Here is a 19,310-nt window from a genome sequence, read left to right as displayed (position 1 = left end):
ACCGTGGAGCAACAGGCAACAGAGCGCAAATGGAACGGCAGAAGTAAAGCACCGTGGAACAGCAGGCAACAAAAGCGCAGTGGAACAGCAGGCACCAGCGTGGAACAGCAGGCACCAAAAGGCGCAGTGGAACAGCAGGCACCAAGACACCGTGGAACTGGCAGGCAACAAGGCACCGTGGAACAGCAAGCATCAGGCACCGTGGAGACAGGAGGCAACAAGGCACCGTGGAACAACAGCAGGCAACAAGGCACCGGAACGGCGGGAAACAAAGCACCGTGGAGACGGCAGGCAACAAAGCGCAGTGGAACAGCAGGCACCAGGCACCGTGGAACAGCAAGCATCAGGTACCGTGGAACAGGAGGCAACAAGGCACCGTGGAACGGCGAAACAAAAGCGCAAATGGAACGGCAGGCAGCAAGGCACCGTGGAACAGCAGGCGCAAGGCACCGTGGAACAGCAAGCATCAAGGTACCGTGGAACAGGAGGCGCAAACTGCCGTGGAACACCAGGCACTGCAGGCACCGTGGAACAGCAGGCAACAAGGCACCGTGGAACAGCAGGGAAACAAAGCACCGTGGAACACCAGGCAACAAGGCACCGTGGAACAGCAGGCACCAAGGTACCGTGGAACAGGAGGCACCAAGGCACCGTGGAACAGCAGGCAACAAGGCACCGTGGAACAGCAGGCACCAAGGCACCGTGGAACAGCAGGCAACAAGGCACCGTGGAACAGCGGGAAACAAAGCACCGTGGAACACCAGGCAACAAGGCACCGTGGAACAGCGGGAAACAAAGCACCGTGGAACACCAGGCAACAAGGCATCGTGACACAGCAGGCAACAAGCACTAAATTTAAAGAGGAATAATCCAGGTTCGATTCCCAATTGTGAAGTTGTGTCAACCAACTCAGTAATTGGATAATTAAATGTCAACAACCATAGCTGTTAGTGAGCAAATGATTGTAAAATGGTTTGGCATTTATGAAGGTGATACTTAACAGGTACAATACACGTTTATGTCCCCTGGATGTGTAGGATAATTATATCATGACGAGAATTTCAGTATACATATATATATATATATATATATTTTTTTTTTTACTAATGTGGAACTCTTCTGTATATAAACACAATGCAAACTATAAAAACTTAATACTAAATAAACAAACCTAATCTAACCTAACCTAACCTAACATAACCTAACCTAACTTACGTAGAGTTTAGTTATGTTAATATGGCGGATTATTAAACGAACTGGAAGCAATTTTACTATGCACTTGTGTCCGTGAAATATAACAATCACAAAACTTATCCTAATTTCACAAGAGTTCCGTGGTGTGTTAAGGCATCTTCCTGAAACGTTATGCCATGTTAATAAAGCCGTAAGATTGAAAAGACAAAAATAATGAGACAAATAGATCGTGATGATGAGTCTTGTTGATCAGAGACTCAAACGATCACCATCTTGTTAAATCAACTCATGTATTGTGGTTGTGGGTCCACCAACAGTAATTATAGTACAGGCATCTCCTGCTGGTCTCAACTGCTGGTCACACTGCTGGCCTCACCGGTGGTCTTACCTGCTGGCCTTACCTGCTGGCCTCACCTGCTTTCCTCACCTGCTGGCCTCACCTACTGGTCTCACCTGCTGGCCTCACCTGCTGGCCTCACCTGCTGGCCTCACCTGCTGGTCACCCATCATTTATCTATATCGATTAATTATCAACTTTTACATTCACTTTTTTATCTCCAAAAGGTTCATTAATATTTTTTCTTTATGTCATGGGCGGTGTAGCGTGACGTAGGTGACGGTGTGACGTAGGTTATGGTGTGACGTAGGTGATGGTGTGACGTGGGTGTTGGTATGACGTGGGGGACGGTGTGACGTGGGTGATGGTGTGACGTGGGTGATGGTGTGACGTGGATGGTGTGACGAGGGTAATGGTGTGACGAGGGTGATGGTATGATGTGGGTGACGGTGTGACGTAAGTTATGGTGTGACGTGGGTGATGGTGTGACGTGGGTGATGGTGTGACGAGGGTAATGGTGTGACGTGGGTGTTGGTATGACATGGGGGACGGTGTGACGTGGGTGATGATGTAACGTGGATGATGGTATGACGTGGATGGTGTGACGTGGGTGGTGGTATGACGTGGGTGACGGTGTGACATGGATAAGAATGACCACTTTTGGACAGGGTAACGGACAGACAGAAAGACAGACAAAAAACAGACAGAAATAAACTGATAGACAGAAAGGAAGAATATGCTAATAAGAGACCAACTGAAAGACAATGATCCTGCAAATAGACTTAACAGACAGACAGACAGACTGACAGACATAAATAGACAGAGACGAACAGATATAAATGCAGTGGGTAATACAAAAATAGACAGTTGCTGGCGAGAAGTGACAGGTAGACAGGTAAACACGTTGATAAATAATTAGGTAGATAAATGGATAAGATATTAATTAAACATTGATAAGTAAAATAGATAAATATATAAAAAAAGAGACAGACAGACAGACAGACAGACAGACAGACAGACAGGTGATAGATACAAAGATAAACAGACAATAGACAGTTTTCCTAACCTAATTATTACATTAAGTGTATGAAGTTAAGGTTTTGTTATTATACTAAATAACTGGTTATGCAGATTGACTGTGAAATGGATGCTAGAAAGACATATATATATATATATATATATATCCTGAGAAGATTCTGCCCCATCCTCGGCACCTGCTCATGCTTCCACCCGAGATCCCTCGTCCGCGAATTGCTGTTCGACACTGCAATCGCTGCACAACCGCATCCAGCACAAACGAGCACGTACTGATCCCTATAAGAACAGCCCAGTCCCAACCATTGTAAATATTATCAACAACTCGTAGTCAACCAGTGTGTTCACCTTTTTGCACTGTCACTATGTTGAAATGCCCTGTAGTATAACCTTCTCCCCACCTAGTTATTATATATCATATTTGTATCACTTATGTTACTTGTATATTATTTGTCAATCAAGAGACCCATTCCCCAATTATGTAACTACATTTTCAGCCTTCCGACTGCTATATTTTTTCAATAAACCGTTAATTATTATTATTACTTACTAGAGCTACACACACACACACACACACACACACACACACACACACACACACATAGGAGCTGGATAAGACAACCTGTTCAATTATACGTAACGCAATGCAGGCTGGCCGTCTCCACACGCACTAACAGTATTACCCCGACCACATATTATTCTCCCCCTCATCCTCCTCCTCCTCCCCCTCCCCCTGTGCCATAGGTAATGTGCCATAGACACACTCAACACCCATGCCGCTCCCGCCGCCACACACTCTTCAATTAACCTATGGTGGGGTTCAGTCTGCTGTGGTGGGGTTCAGTCTGCTGTGGTGGGGTTCAGTCTGCTGTGGTGGGGTTCAGTCTGCTGTGGTAGGGTTCAGTCTGCTGTGGTGGGGTTCAGTCTGCTGTGGTGGGGTTCAGTCTGCTGTGGTAAGGTTCAGTCTGCTGTGGTGGGGTTCAGTCTGCTGTGGGTAGGGGTTCAGTCTGCTGTGGTGGGGTTCAGTCTGCTGTGGTAGGGTTCAGTCTGCTATGTTGGGACTCAGTCTGCTGTGATGGGTTTCAGTCTGCTGTGGTGGTGTATCGAGTGTGTGTGGTGTTATGAAGGTATGGTGAAGGATATGGTGATGTAACATAATGGTAGAGATATAATATTGTGGTAGAGTTGATAGTATGGATGGTGGTAGTGATTGTAGCAGCGATGGTTGTGGTGGTGTACTGTTGGTATGGTGGTGGTGGTAGTGGTAGTGATGTTAGTGTTAATAGTAGTAGTAGTAGTAGTAGTAGTAGTAGTAGTAGTAGTAGTACTCCTATCCTAAAATGTGTATAGGAAACATAAATGTATCTTAAAGAGAAATAATTACTGATACGCACTGGAAGAAACTGATCCTTTGTTGTCTTATGGTAAAAATAACTATTATCAATACATCGTTGAAGGGTAGTCACAATAACCATACTATAAATACCCACAACCAGAGCCTTCCTTAGGGTGCCGGGGCAAGTCATCATTGCGGGGGACCCTTTTACACCCTTTACCATATATATTATTAGACGTAACATTAAACATAGGTGAGAATATATACACAAACAATAACAGGCAGTCGTGAAACTAAAAATAAATATCCTGTTATATTTTAATAGTTACAAAATTAATGTAATGGATACAGGTGATAATTTTATAGTATTGTGACACTAAATATAGAGGGAATGAAAGATATATGCGGCCCCTAGACTGTATGTGATAACTGTTTTAGAAGTTATAAAAATACTTCAAATGAGATTAAAAAATACACATGAAAAATATAAAATTGAAGAACTGGCGATATTACTGCAGGCATATACAAGGAAAATAAAACATTATTTTAAATTTATTTGTAACATAAACAAGATAAATCCCAAAAAACTAATTCAATATACTATAACCTTCCCTGCCATCGTCCCTGTTCTTTGTTCAAGTCTTATAACACACCCGTATCTATAACACACCCGTATCTATAACACACCCGTATCTATAACACACCCGTATCTATAACACACCCGTATCTATAACACACCCGTATCTATGGTCTTCACTGAACAAAACCTTCCTTTCACTTCCACTCATTTGGTTAAGTTCATTAAGTGTTCATTCGATGTTTCCAGTCAGCATTAGAACTGTAATAATTACTAACCAGGAGAACTCGAGGCCCAGGTCAGGTCAGGTCAGGTCATGTTGGGATTCATTTGACCTTCAATTGACCCAAACACCACGAGATATTTTCACCTACGAAAAATAATAAAGATTCATTCAAGATTCTTCAAACAGCAGAGAGGGAAACACGGGTGAACCAGGGGAGGAGGAGGAGGGGGGGGATGGGGGAGAGGGATGAGGGGAGAGGGATATGGAGAGGGATGAGAGGAGAGGATATGGAGAAGGAGAGGAGAAGGATGAAGGAGAGAGAGAGGAAAGAGGATATGGAGAGGAGAGGGATGAGGGGGATATGGAGAGGGAGAGGGAGAGGGGGATATGGAGAGGGAGAGGGATGAGGGGAGAAGGATATGTAGAGGGATAAGGGGAGGAGGGGGAGAGGAGAGGGATAGAGGGAGAGGGGGTGGTCCACTATTATCACTATATAAATAATCACAAAACCACAATTATCAATCTATATAAATAACCACAATTAACCTACGATGAAAACAACCATAATTATCGCCCAAAACAACCACAATTAACGCATCAAAACAACCACAATTATGCCCCAAAACAACCACAATTATCGCCCAAAAGAATCACATTTAAACATACACTGAAAACAACCACAATTATCAATCTATATAAATAACCACAATTAACCTACGATGAAAACAACCATAATTATCGCCCAAAACAACCACAATTAACGCATCAAAACAACCACAATTATGCCCCAAAACAACCACAATTATCGCCCACAAACAACCACCACAATTATTGACACACAGGAAGTAAATAACACGTGTCACCTTCGTATGATAAAGGATAAGGACAGGTGAAGGACAAAAATAACTCACAGGTAACAAACTTATCGCTCATATCTCTTCCACACACCCTGATGTCCCTCAAGATGGGTACCGCCGACACTTAGTTCTTGTCTCTGCTTATTCTCAACCCGGGACGCCCTTGTGAGAGACCTCCGAGGCAAGGCTGAGGTAGAGAGGGGGGGGGGAGAGTGGGGGAAGGGGGAGGGAGAGGGGGAAGGGGGTAGCTAGATGGGGGAAGTGAGGAAGGAAGGGAGGGAAAGGTGAGGTAATTAACTAGAGAAGGAAGAGGGTGAAGGAGAGAGAAGTGAGGTGAGGTAACTAGCTAGAGGCAAAGAGGAGGAAGTTAAGAAAAACAGTTGGACAAATGATAGAGAGAAGGACAAGAAGAGGGAGAGATAAAGAAAGAGAGAGACAGAAGAGAATAGGAGAGATGTAGACGAAGAGATAGAGAGAGAGAAAAATGACTGGCGATAAATCACACACCTTTAGCTTATGTTTCACTTTAATTAATAAGACACAGGTAGCCTTGACGTGGACAGGTAGTGAGCACTATGTTGTCATGGGCTGAACACTTGACCACACTATGTTGTCATGGGCTGAACACTTGACCACACTATGTTGTCATGGGCTGAACACTTGACCACACTGTGTTGTCATGGGCTGAACACTTGACCACACTATGTTGTCATGGGCTGAACACTTGACCACACTGTGTTGTCATGGGCTGAACACTTGACCACACTATGTTGCTGAACACATGGGCTGAACACTTGACCACACTGTGTTGTCATGGGCTGAACACTTGACCACACTGTGTTGTCATGGGCTGAACACTTGACCACACTATGTTGTCATGGGTTGAACACTTGCCCACACTATTTTGTTTTGGTTTATTAAAGTTCAAAACTGACATAAAAAACTCAACGCCAGCAAGAAAAAGAAAATATATTTATGATCAACTTCCCAGATACGTAAACCGAAGAAGACTACTGACAAAAATTGGTGTTTCTTACATAAGCTGACACAATGAGATAACTAACCTGTGTTGTTGTAGTCAGGAACTAGTCTTGGTGCTGCCTCTGTGTCGTGGGTGGTGAGTGGAAGACGAGCACTAGGGGCGTTGGTCTTGTTCTTACAGGACAGGTGGCTGGCAGGTAATGTAGGTAGGCTGACAGGCAGGCAGGCATGAACACAGGCAGACAAGCAGGTAACCGCACATGCATTATTTATCGGATTTTATATTTTTTTTTTACATCCTCGTGTAAGGAATGACAGAAGATCAGCAGTAGAGCCGCCAACACGGAAGCCACACTGTCGATCACTGAGTAAAGTGATATTTACGAGGGCATTTATCAGTCTTCGGCCCGCAGTGGATGAATCCAAACCTCCTCCAGATATGTAGGCGCTGTGCTTCAGGGTCTGTAAGATACCTGCCTGGGCAATCTCTTAACTATTCTCACCTGTAATTAGTGTGGTGTGTAGAGTAACATAAAGACACGGGATCGAACCAGGGATCTTGAAATCTATGACTACTTCTATAACTTCTCAGCAATGGTATTTTTAAATGAACTACAAAATAAAACATTGCAAAAGACAAACATTAAGGTAGACAGACAGGTAAACAACAAGGCTTTATAATATACAAACAACAACCACAGCACAACATGAACAAATTGTTGACGAGCAAGGAAATGCAATAAACAAAACAAATGGATTGCAGTGAGACGTAAACTGGCTGCTAAATGGTCGGAAATAATGAGTGGGCGTGGCTGAGTGACACCCCCAACCAATGAGTGATGGCCACCACGCGCCCTCCTGTGACTGGCGGGACCACGAGCAGTGAAGAGTGTCGATTACCCCTACGAAGACGAGTGTCGATCTGAAGAAGACGCTCGACCTGAAAAAAAAACAACAACATATTGAAGAGTTATAAATAATAATAAATATACCTACTTGGATATCATGTATAGTGGAACCAATAGATATATAATTTCTCTTAAACTCTGTGAAAAGAAAATTATTTTGGTATTTTCTTCTAGTTTATATTTGAGGAACAAATTTAGTTATCTGTGGCAATTCTTATTCCCCACCGCCCTCCCCTCCCCCCCCCCACGGCTCCCTTGAACCTAAACTAACCTAACCTAACCATAATATATACATTAACTTACACTGCATCTCAAGGACCAAGCTAAGTTAAGACTCAAAGATGGCAGCCAGTAAGCTTAGGTCAAGTAAGCTTAGGTCAAGTAAGTAGAGGTCGAGTAGAATGAGGTCAAGCAAGCTTTGGTCGAGTAAGTTTAGGTCAAGTAAGCATAGGTCAATTTAAGGTCGAGTTGGCTGAGGTTGAGTAAGAGAATTGATAAGAGTAGTGAGTGGTTAAGTCAATTGGTGGTGGTCGAGTATAGGGGGGTCAAACAGGTGGGGTCAAACAGGTGGGGTCAAACAGGTGGGGTCAAACAGGGTGGGGTCAAACAGGTGGGTCAAACAAACAGGTGGGGGGTCAAACAGGCCGGGTCAAACAGGTGGGTCAAACAGGTGGGGTCAAACAGGTCGGGTCGAACAGATGAGAGTCAAACAGGTCGGATCAAACAGGTGGGGTCAAACAGGTGGGGTCAAACAGGTGGGGTCAAACAGGTGAGGGTCGAGTAAGCGTGGGGGTCAGTAAACAGCAATGCGGCGGTGCTCTTTGATCTCTCGCGTGCTGCCATTGGTCGTGGGCGTCACGTGATGGCCGAGGCGAGAATGAGCCCATCCAGCTCTGATTGAGTTATTACACTACTTTGATATCAATCATGTGTCTCTTTTTTTGTGGCGCCTTTGTCGTCTTGTCAGCCTGAGGGACGCGTGAGAGCCCCGCCATGTTGCCAACCCTGACAGGTGACGACGATCGCCAACCTGTCCCAGGGTGGTTGGTATCCCTGACTGACTATATACCCAGCTTGCCTTACACTAAGTCCCTCCCTTATGTAATGTTTTCATTCTTACGTTTTTTTGCTTTGTGTTTTTCTTCTCGTGTGTGTGGATGGATTTGCCTTTTTTTTTAGGGTTTTTGTTTGTGGTTTGTATTATCTTCGTTCTTACGTCTATTGATACATTAATTACTTATTCGTGTTTAGTTTTAGTTTTTTTTTTTTTAAGGATTTATTCACCAGATTGGAATTTGTTTACCAGTAAATGTATATACCAACCAACGTGTATGGAGTCGTGACGCTCTGCTTGAGGGACCACGAGTTAGTTAGTGTCCAGTACAAGAAGATCTTACTTACACTTACTCCATGGTGAAGGGTCTTGTCGGTACCCATTCACAGCTGGGTGAACTGTGAGCGCCCTGAACACACACCAGTAGCCCCTAGGAGATAAATGTTGTATCCACTCGAGAAACAGGAATAACTTTAACCGCGTGTCTAACATAATAGTGTTAGGCTATGGATGATTTTGTCTATTTCCTTCACTTTGAATTTACTCTTGTTAAGTATATCTGGGTATTACCGGAACAAATCGCTACTCAACTGTGCCTGTGTGAGGGAGTTCGTTTTTATTAAGATTCCCAGAAGTGTTGAAGGTGAGGAGGCCAAGACCTAACTTCGCGTTTTTTATATAAATTCAAAGTTATTTTTTCCTTATTCCTCACCGAGGGAGTTTTTGAGACACAGGAACAACAGGAAGAATCGACGGTCATTCATACCAGGTGGACAGTGTTCAGGTGTGACCAGAGGACCACTAGAATGTGTGTCTGTCTGTCAATAATTGAAGGATATTAAACATTAAATGAAGATTAATATTTCATATACAAAAAGAGTGACCAGCCTCCCTCTGGTTAAAGAAAAATAATGGAAGAATAAAAACATTAAAAAATATATTAAAAACGAATTAATAAACGCCATGAGAGGAACATTAAAACCTAGAATTGAAAATAAATAATATAAAAAATAAAGACCTCGACATTATCACTCTCAGGAAAAGGTTATATAATACTTCTCTCCGTCACCTGTGTTTGAAGGTCCTACTTAAACAATGGCTCCTGGAGGTCGACCATCCAGTTCTTGAGTGAAGAGGAAGATGACCTGCAGGTAAATTAATCAGGTCAGAAGAGTTGATACAGGTATTTCCACGATCATAGAAACCTGGGTGCCTCCTGCGCTACTCGTGTTTACTGTAGCATATGACACTAACCTAACCTAACCCAATTACAACTCACTATATACAATTATTTTATATTTCTTTATATTTTTTTATATTTTTTACTTGATATCTATACAATTAATATACAGGTAACTTTATATAACAGTATAGTTGGCTATACACTCATGACATATTATAGAAATTATCAAAATACAGTAATTCTTTTCCATTAGTTGTTACACAGCCACGAGCTTGAACAGGTAACTAATCACTTCCCTCAACTCGTTATCGTTGTTGTTCAGTATTTTTTTTTCTATTCAAATCGATTTCACATTAATGCCGTTGATGGTCGTTTCTCCCAGCTTGAAATAGTCGACGAATCGATTATCTGTCACAACGTGAGAGTTGGACACCAGTGCTCGCGGCTGCCTCCACCGGGGTTGTGTTACTCTGGGAAATTTTACCAACAGACGGAGATAATTTGGGGTGAATTTGTTCTCGGATTCAAGTGTTTTTTTCTCATGATAAATAAGGGGTGAGGTCAAGAAGGACTGCTGCAATCTGCTGAAATAACAGAAGGCAAGATACAGTGTGATGTATTGTGTACTATAATGACGGTGAGATGCAGCACAGCTGACTACATAACTGTACCACCTTCTTTGTTCACACCTTATTCTTGTTTCCCATAACACGGTAGTCATAGTCAGTATCTGTGGTACCTACACCAGTCATGGGCAAACCGACGCCCGGTGAGTAAAGCGATATTTATTCATTCCCAAGTGACCCACTGCCAAATAACAGCTGATCCATCAAGCAGACCGCACCGAACTTGGCCTGTAAACTCACACAAGTTAAAATGTTTATATTGTTGACTATTTATACTGAATCTACTGTTACAGGCTGGTAAGTCCAAGTGGGGTCACGGGCGGTGGTCACATAGGGTTTAACTAATTAAGTACTTCCAGAATAACACAAAAACACCAAAATCGCTCCTCGGACCCCATAGTTGGAGAGTAATTCGCAGAGGAAATAATGTAATTATATATATATATATATATATATATATAGATCACATCAGTATATTAAGTAGGATGTAATTAGTATATCAGTATCAGCCTCACGTCCCAGCCACACACATTAATGCACGGGGAGTCACACAGTCACCATTAATCGTTGACTTTATTGACCCATCATAATCATCGTGTTGCCACCATCATCATCATCAGTGGTGGCATCGTCATCATCATCATCATCATCATCATCACGCACAAACAGTTGTCCCCGACCCTTCACGGGAACTCATCTCAATTCTGGCTGTCACCAGCAGTTTATGTTCACACCCTTGACCACACTACAGCCACACATGACCACCTCCAGCACAGTGACCACAGCTGCTCTCCATCTCATCTATATCCACCGCTTCTGGTATAAGAGTAAGGTTGATCCCTGACCTTGTATCGTGAACCAGTGTAATGTGGTGCTCCAGGCGTCTCTTGTTGAACCACCTTCTCTGTCTCAGCTTGTGAATGATTGACAAATTCTCATCATAACTATTCCACATCGGTTAGTTAGTTCTTCGGCTGGTAAATTGTCTTCCCGAATTCTACAAAAAATTTAATAGATTTCCCAACACAATTTCTACCTTCCCTACCTTCATGCAACAAATTCTACCTTATGTGTCTACTTTATCCAGCACATACGAGTAACTCAGAGGTGTCACATGTGCAGCTCGTCAAACTATATAATATCTCAGAAAAGCAGATTGGTGGCAGTGGTATAAGAATTACGTGATATCTGTGTGTGTGTGTGTGTGTGTGTGTGTGTGTGTGTGTGTGTGTGTGTGTGTGTGTGTGTGTGTGTGTGTGTGTCTGTGTGTGTGTGTGTGTGTACAAGTGTCATTCTCTGTTTCGAAGCATATGATCCACCTCACATGTGTATAATGACAAGACTCACAGTGTATCCAGCCTCTTTGTTCCACCACTAACAAGAGTTTTCTGACGATGCGTAATGTGAGTTATCCTGTAGAGTCTGTCAGGGAAGCAGCTCTACTGTAGTGGTCCAAATACAACCTGTAGATGGCCACACACTGTCCAGTTCCTCTCCTTACCTCATAATTCACTCTCAGTAGATAATGTTTTAGTTCATCTCTCGGGTTTTCACACAGTAGACACATGTCCTTGTCCCTTATGTCATCAGCTAGTTACGTCAGATAATGTATTGATAAATTTTCCAGTTCCTCGGCTGTGGCTCCTGAAATAAAACAAATACACACATAATTATAAAAAAAATATATATATTAGTATGATAGAAATTGTATAAAAAATGGAATTGTAGATCAAACTTACATAACCAATTGATTATAATTCATGTAAATACGAACACCTCCTCTCTCGGCACATACCAGAGACCCCGGCGTACATATGTGTGTGTGTGTCATGTAGTTAATCATATGTATAGAGGAAACCATTATATATATATATATACCCCCACCTTGCATCTGTCCTCCACCTATTACACACAACACACAAAGAAAGTAATGTTGATGATTGAAGTTGCGTGCATTAACGACCTGACTGCTACCATCATTTCCAGGTACTCAACACAGTTTAGTGAGCATATTAAAAAAATCAAATAAAAAAATTATCTGAATAAATAAGTCATCATGTGGACGTGAGATTCAGCCCTGACGCTTTCTGTTGGTGAGTCTGAGTTTGGTGAGCAATATTCTTACTTTTTCTTGTGTTTTATCTTTGTGTGTTATGTTAGTAAGCTATAGCAATTTCTTTGACCTCCCTCTCCCTCTCCCTCCTCCCCCCCCAAACCCCCCACCTTCAAATTTGGTGTTTATGAAGAATAGCACCAAAATTTTGATACGTTTAGTCTGTGTATAAACTCCACAAACTGTGTTAAGAATGTATAGAGACACATTTTGAGACTTTATTGTAAACATCAGCCACTGGTCTATACAGTCTTCCTTGTGTTGTTTTCATGTTATAAAATACAGCCACTGTAACTTTACTTTGACTGTGGAATGTGTGTAAATCACTTGGTAAACAAATATGTAAATAAAGTTCACACGTAAGTTGAATTGTGTTTAAGGACCATACGTCAGTCAGTGTTCGTGACGACCTCTAAGTCAGGGACCATTAAGTCAGGGACCATATGTCACTCAACACTTGTGATTCAATACTTGTGACGACCTCTGAGTCACGGACATTGCGTCACTCAATACTTGTGACGACCTCTGAGTCACGGACCTTGCGTCACTCAAAGCTCGTGGCGACCCTCAGTCACGGACCATTCGCTTCTCAACATCCGTCATGGCGTCACGGACCATACGCCAGTCTACACCCTATACCGCGCCACGGACCATGCGTCAGTCTACACCCATCTCTGCGTCACGAATCATGCTTCACTAGTCACTGCGTCAATCAGGGTTGCAGACAGTCAACAACATAAACAACGGTACTGTTTATAATTTTCCTAACAGCATTTATATATCTATTATGTGTATGTGTGTATATACAGTATACAGTATACCTCGAAATTTAAACTTGGTCAATACATCAGGGGTCAATGCATCAGGGGGTCATACACTAGGGGTCAGACATCAGGGGGGTCAATACATCAGGGGTCATACACTAGGGGGTCATACATCAGGGGGTCATATATCAGGAGTCAATACATCATGGGGTCATACATCAGGGGTCATACATCAAGGGGTCATACATCAGGGGGTCATACATCAGGGGTCAATACATCAGGGAGTCATATATCAGGAGTCAATACACCAGGGGGGTCATACATCAGGGGGTCATACATCAGGTGGTCAATACATCAGGGGGTCATACACTAGGGGGTCATACACTAGGGGGTCATACACTAGGGGGTCATACACTAGGGGAACATCAAAGGGTCGTTACCACCCCTCCAACCACTCTTTGTTTATCGCTACAAATTGCTCGTTCATTGATTCCCAATTACCTCCCCTCCTCTCCACCCCGTGAACCACCAGCCTGAGGTAACCTGACGCTTGTTAGGTTGATGAGGGTGGTTGAGAGGGTAGTTGGTGGTGATTTAAGGTGAGAGGGGTAGTTTAGGTCGTAGATGGTAGTTGTTTGGGGAGAGTGTGGGTAATTTTAAAGGTAGTTAGTGGTGGTTTAAGGTAAGAGTTGTAGTTTAGAAGGTAGATGATGTGGTTAGGCGTTAGAAGGGTGATTTGGGAGAGAGGGAACGATGCCGTTTAGAAAGTTGAAGTGGACGAAGTAGTTAGAAACAATGAGAGTAGCTTTGGGTAGTTAAGGCTTGTTATGTTGTGATTTTGATTCCTTAAAGATTGTTCGGTAGCGATTATGGTAGTTTGGTGATTAGAAAGGTCAAGAATTGGTATAGAAGCGAATGAGGTAGTTCAGAATGTAACCGGTAGTTAAGGGTGAATGATGGTGGTTAGTTGCCAATAGGGTAGTTAGATATGACTTTATGTAGAATAAATGGGAATGTTACAATTATATTTTATGAACTGAATGGAGTAGAATTGATAGACACAGTAGTTAAAAAGAATTGAATCCCCCAAAGAGTCGTTTAGGTGAGTATATGGGTGGTTACAATCGAGATAGGCATGGTTGTTAGAATGAAATAGGGCTGTTTAAGGTTAAAGAGAGGGTTGCATACGGTAGTTAAGACTGAGTAGGTTTGCTGGTGAGTGGGGTTGCTGGTAAGGACAGACGAGGTGCGTTTACGGTTGAGTGAGTGGGCTAGAAGTGAGTGGGATAGTGTAAATGAATTGAATGGGTTGATGACAAGTGAGTGGTATGGTGGGTAAGGACGAGTGGGGATGTAATATTTGAAGGAAACAATTGCAAATGAGGGGGATGGTGGTTCAAATGAGTGGGATAGTGGTTAAGAACGAGTGGGCGGGGATTGTTAAGGCTGAGTGGAGTGTCTGAGAGGGACAGAATGTGAGTATGGGTGACTGTGATTGTGAGTTTGTCCTAAGGGGTGATTATACCTGCCTCTATGATTTACAGGTTTAGATTATCGCCTATTACTCACAGATTATATAATAGGGGTGGGGGAGGGTGTAGGGGGTTGTAAGGGGTGTGTGGGGGGGAGTCTGTTTACCTCGTCAGCTGATTATTATAGGATCCTAGGTAATCCACACGCCTTCTTTTCCCTCTCATCTCTCTCTCCTACCACTTACCCCCTCCCCCCTCACACACACACACTCTCTCCCCCTCGTGATCAAAATATAAAATATCAGTCACACGCGTCCAGGTTTAAGGTCAAGACAGTGAGATATGAGGAAGCCATTAACCCGGGTCCACTTTAAACTCTGGCTGTGTTGACCTTCCCACGTATATTAACCAGGCAACCTCGTATGATCTTATATTAGGCTAAATACCCCCCCCCCTTTACACACACACCTGACACACACCTGAGGTACCTAATGATTTGATAAATATAGAACACAAATGAGAGGTAAAGACTATGTCGTTTATTTTCCTCAGGTGACACCGTGGGAAAGTTATATCGATCGTGGGAACTTATGACGTGGTGTTGAAGGTGTGTTGTGTTGTGTTGTGTTGTGTTGATGTGGTGGTCAGGTTCACTGCAGTGGGTCATCATAGGGAAGTACATTTGTGTGTTGCATAAAAACATAGACACACACACACACACACGCACACACACACACACACATACATACACACACATATACACACACACACACACACACACACACACACACACACACACACACACACACACACACACACACACACACACACACACACACACACACACACACACATGTCTGGATGGTCCTCGCAGGGAGAGAGGCGTCAATAAACACCGTAAATGCAACAATCATCAGTTGGTACACGTGCAACATCCGGAAACTCTCTGCACTGCCAACTGCTACTCGTGAAAGACTATACATGTAGACCATAGCAACAACAGCTGCACCATCAACGGAAGTGCCACACACACACGACCCTAACATTTGAATATTTTATGACGATAACGAAAACAGTAGCAGCTGTAGTATTTGCGACAACAGAAGCAACAGCAGAAATAACAACAGATGTTACAACAGAAGTGTAACATCAATTATATTCTAAGCAACAGATTAGCAGTAGTATGAGGAGTAAAAGTAGCACAAGTAGCAGCAGATGTAGCAGGCACAACAACATCAACAGTATCAAAAGTAGCAGTAACAACAGCAGTAGCAGCATGAACAACAGTATAACAACAGTAGCAGGAACCGGGTAAAAACACCAATAAAACAACAGTAGTATAACTTACAATAACATAACCAAATACATAACGGTACATAACAACAGTAAGGACTAGCAACAACAGAAAACAATTACACTCCTAATAAACAAAATAACAGTAGTCATCTTCAGTTAACGGTACAGATGGAGTCGCAACGGTAGAGAATAACGGAAGGTATCTCAACAGTGTCGTTATCAACAGTATAACCCTTACCAGCACTACCACCATTACCACCACCACTGACAATGGTTGTATAGTAGTTCGTGTTAACAACCATTACAACTATTTCTGTTTCCTTCAATTACTAGTATTATCTTGACTACCACCATCCCTATAACAACTGCAATTACTACCACTATTATCATTACCACTATTACTATAACCACCATCGCTGTTTTCATAACCATTAACATTATTATGACAAGAATCAAGGCCACTACATTACCACTATTACCAATACAACCACCACTATACTACCACTATTACCAATACAACCACCACTACACTACCACTACTACCAATACAACCACCATTACACTACCACTACTACCATCATCACCACCAACACCAACACCACCACCACCACCACCACCAATAACCACTACTACCACCACTACCACCATTCAGGATCAGCTGTTGAATTATACATTATAATATTAATAAATCACAACAATAACAGACAGACAATCACACACATATAAACATGCGACACTCACTCAGTCAGCTGTTTGGGGACACCTCACCTGCACACCTGAACCTTACCTGTTGACACCTAATAATAATAATAATAATAATAATAATAATAATAATAATAATAATAATAATAATAATAATAATAATAATAATAATAATAATAATAATAATAATAATAATAACAGGGAGGTAACAAACGCGATAAGAGAGGCAGTGAGTGGGATGAGAGAGGGAGTGGGATGAGAGAAGCAGTGAGTGGGGTGAGAGAGGTGGTGAGTGGGGTGAGAGAGGTGGTGAGTGGGGTAGGAGTAGAGTGAATGGAATAGAAGAGGGTTGAGTGTGGTAAGAGTAGGGCGAGTAGTGTAGGAGTGGGGTGGATGGGACATGAATAGGGTAGGAGTGGGATGAGTGGGATAGGAGTAGGGTAGTAGTAGGATGAGTGGAAAGAGTGGGATGAGTGGGATAGGAGTGGAGTAGGAGACGTCTTATCATTACCATAAGTCTCGCCTCATTAAAAGTCACATGCAAATCACTAGACTATTTTGCTACCTCATGGTGGTATTGTGTAGGCCACCCCGACCGCTACCTGCCCCTGCCCCTGCCCCTGCCCCTGCCACCATCCTGCCTTGCCCCTGCCACCATCCTGCCCTGCCCTGCCCTGCCCCTGCCATCATCCTCCTCTGCCCTTGCCACCTTCCTGCCCTTCTGCCCCTGCCCTTGCCACTATCCTGCCTCTGGCTCTACTCCCCTGCCACCATCCCGTCTCCTGCCCCAGCCACCATCCCACTCCCTGCCCCTGCTCCCCTGCCATCATCTTGCCCTGCCCCCACACCATCCTGCCCCTGCCACCATCCCGCCTTGCCCCCTGCCACCATCCTGCCCCCTGCCACCATCCCGTCTTGCATCTGCCACCATCCTGCTCTGCCCTGCCCCTGCTCCCCTGCCCCTGCCACCATCCTGCCCACCTCCCCTGTCCCACTCTTACCCCTGGTCTCTGCCCCCTGCCACCATGCTACCCTGCCCTGCCCCCTGCCCCCTGCCACCATCCTGCTCCTGCCCTGGTCTCTGCCCCTGCTGTGCCACCATCCTACCCTGCCCCTGCCCTTGCCACCATCCCTGCCCTTCTGCCCCTGCCCCCTGCCACCATCCTGTCTGCCCCTGTCTCTGCCCTGTTCTGCCCCGCCACCATCCTGCCTTGCCCTGCCACCATCCTTGCTCTGTCTCTGCCCCCTGCTCCCTGCAAAGCCAATTATCCCAATTGCCCTGCCCCCTGCCACACCATCCTGTCTCTGCTCCCCTGCCCTGCCCTGTTTCCCCCACACCATCCTGCCCTGCCCTGTCACACCATCCTGTCCTGCCCTCACAATTATCCTGTTTCGTCTGCCAATTATCCCACTATTTCCTACCCCTACCGCCTGCCACTATCCTATCTTGCTCTACCCCTACCGTCTGCCACCACTGTACCTTGAGATGCTGCCTGCCACCGCCTTGTCCTGCCTTGTCATCTGCCACCACCGTACCTATCTCTCTCGTCTACCACCGCCCTCTCCTGCCACCAACCCAACCCGGCCTTCTCAAACCATCCCCATATCAGAGTCCACACATCATAACACAGTCTGTAGCGGTTGACCTGCACTACAAAGATGTTATCAAAGTTGACCTGTAATATGAAGAGGTTAACAAAATTAGACCTACTTTGAGACAAGAGAGAGAGAAAGAGAGAGAGAGAGAGAGAGAGAGAGAGAGAGAGAGAGAGATAACAACTATACACTATTATAACTAAACAATTCACTTTATCGGGTCAATCATGACAGTAAGAGGCAGTACAAGACCCTTACCGTGACCTTGGATGACACTCTCTTGACTTAGTGTGATGGAAAGCCAGTATGACCTCTTAGTGACCAGCAGGGGTTATGTAGTCAACAGGTTAATAATACCTTTAGGAGTTAAGAGACTAATAGGTTAATGAAAGGGGTAAAGATCCAGAGACAGGGTAGGCCTACCTGTCTACCTGGCGATTATAGGTTTAATATCTGATAGTAATTATATTTTCACGCTAAGTAATATCTTAAGATCACATCCACTTTACCTGGAAATGGAAAAAAAATATATAAATAAATAAATAAATAAATAAATAAAATAAAATAAAATATAACAATTAAAGTTCCCGCATAAGACATTCAGTATTATTCCTAGGTGATGGATGACGTCACACGAGGCATCATCACTAGGCGTTCAAAAACAGTCCTTACGCAGAGAAGAAATATGAGCGTAAATCACATAACGGAACAACACAGAGATATTGATTTAAGTGATTTATTTGGAGACGTAAAACAAAACACGAAGGGAGATGTTATTTACCTTAATAGTTGATGAAATAATTGATGAGAAGACAGTTAATTTATTAGTGTTTGTGTGAGGGCGTAAAGGAAGGTTGGCTTTAGTGAGGGTGGGTTAGGTTAGTCTAGGATGGGTGGGTGAGGGTGGACCAGGGTGGGCTAGTGTGGGTGGGTGTGGGTGGGCCAAAGTAAGGTAGGGTGGGTGAGGGTAGGTGGGCCAAAATGGATTAGGATAGGTCGGTGAGGGTGGGCTAGTTGAAGGTTGGATAAGGTGGGTGGATGAGAGTGGTCCAT

This window comes from Homarus americanus, unplaced genomic scaffold (assembly GCF_018991925.1).
Source record: "Homarus americanus isolate GMGI-L3 unplaced genomic scaffold, GMGI_Hamer_2.0 scaffold51859, whole genome shotgun sequence".
Lineage (NCBI taxonomy): Eukaryota > Metazoa > Arthropoda > Malacostraca > Decapoda > Nephropidae > Homarus > Homarus americanus.
This window is presented reverse-complemented; position numbering follows the sequence as displayed.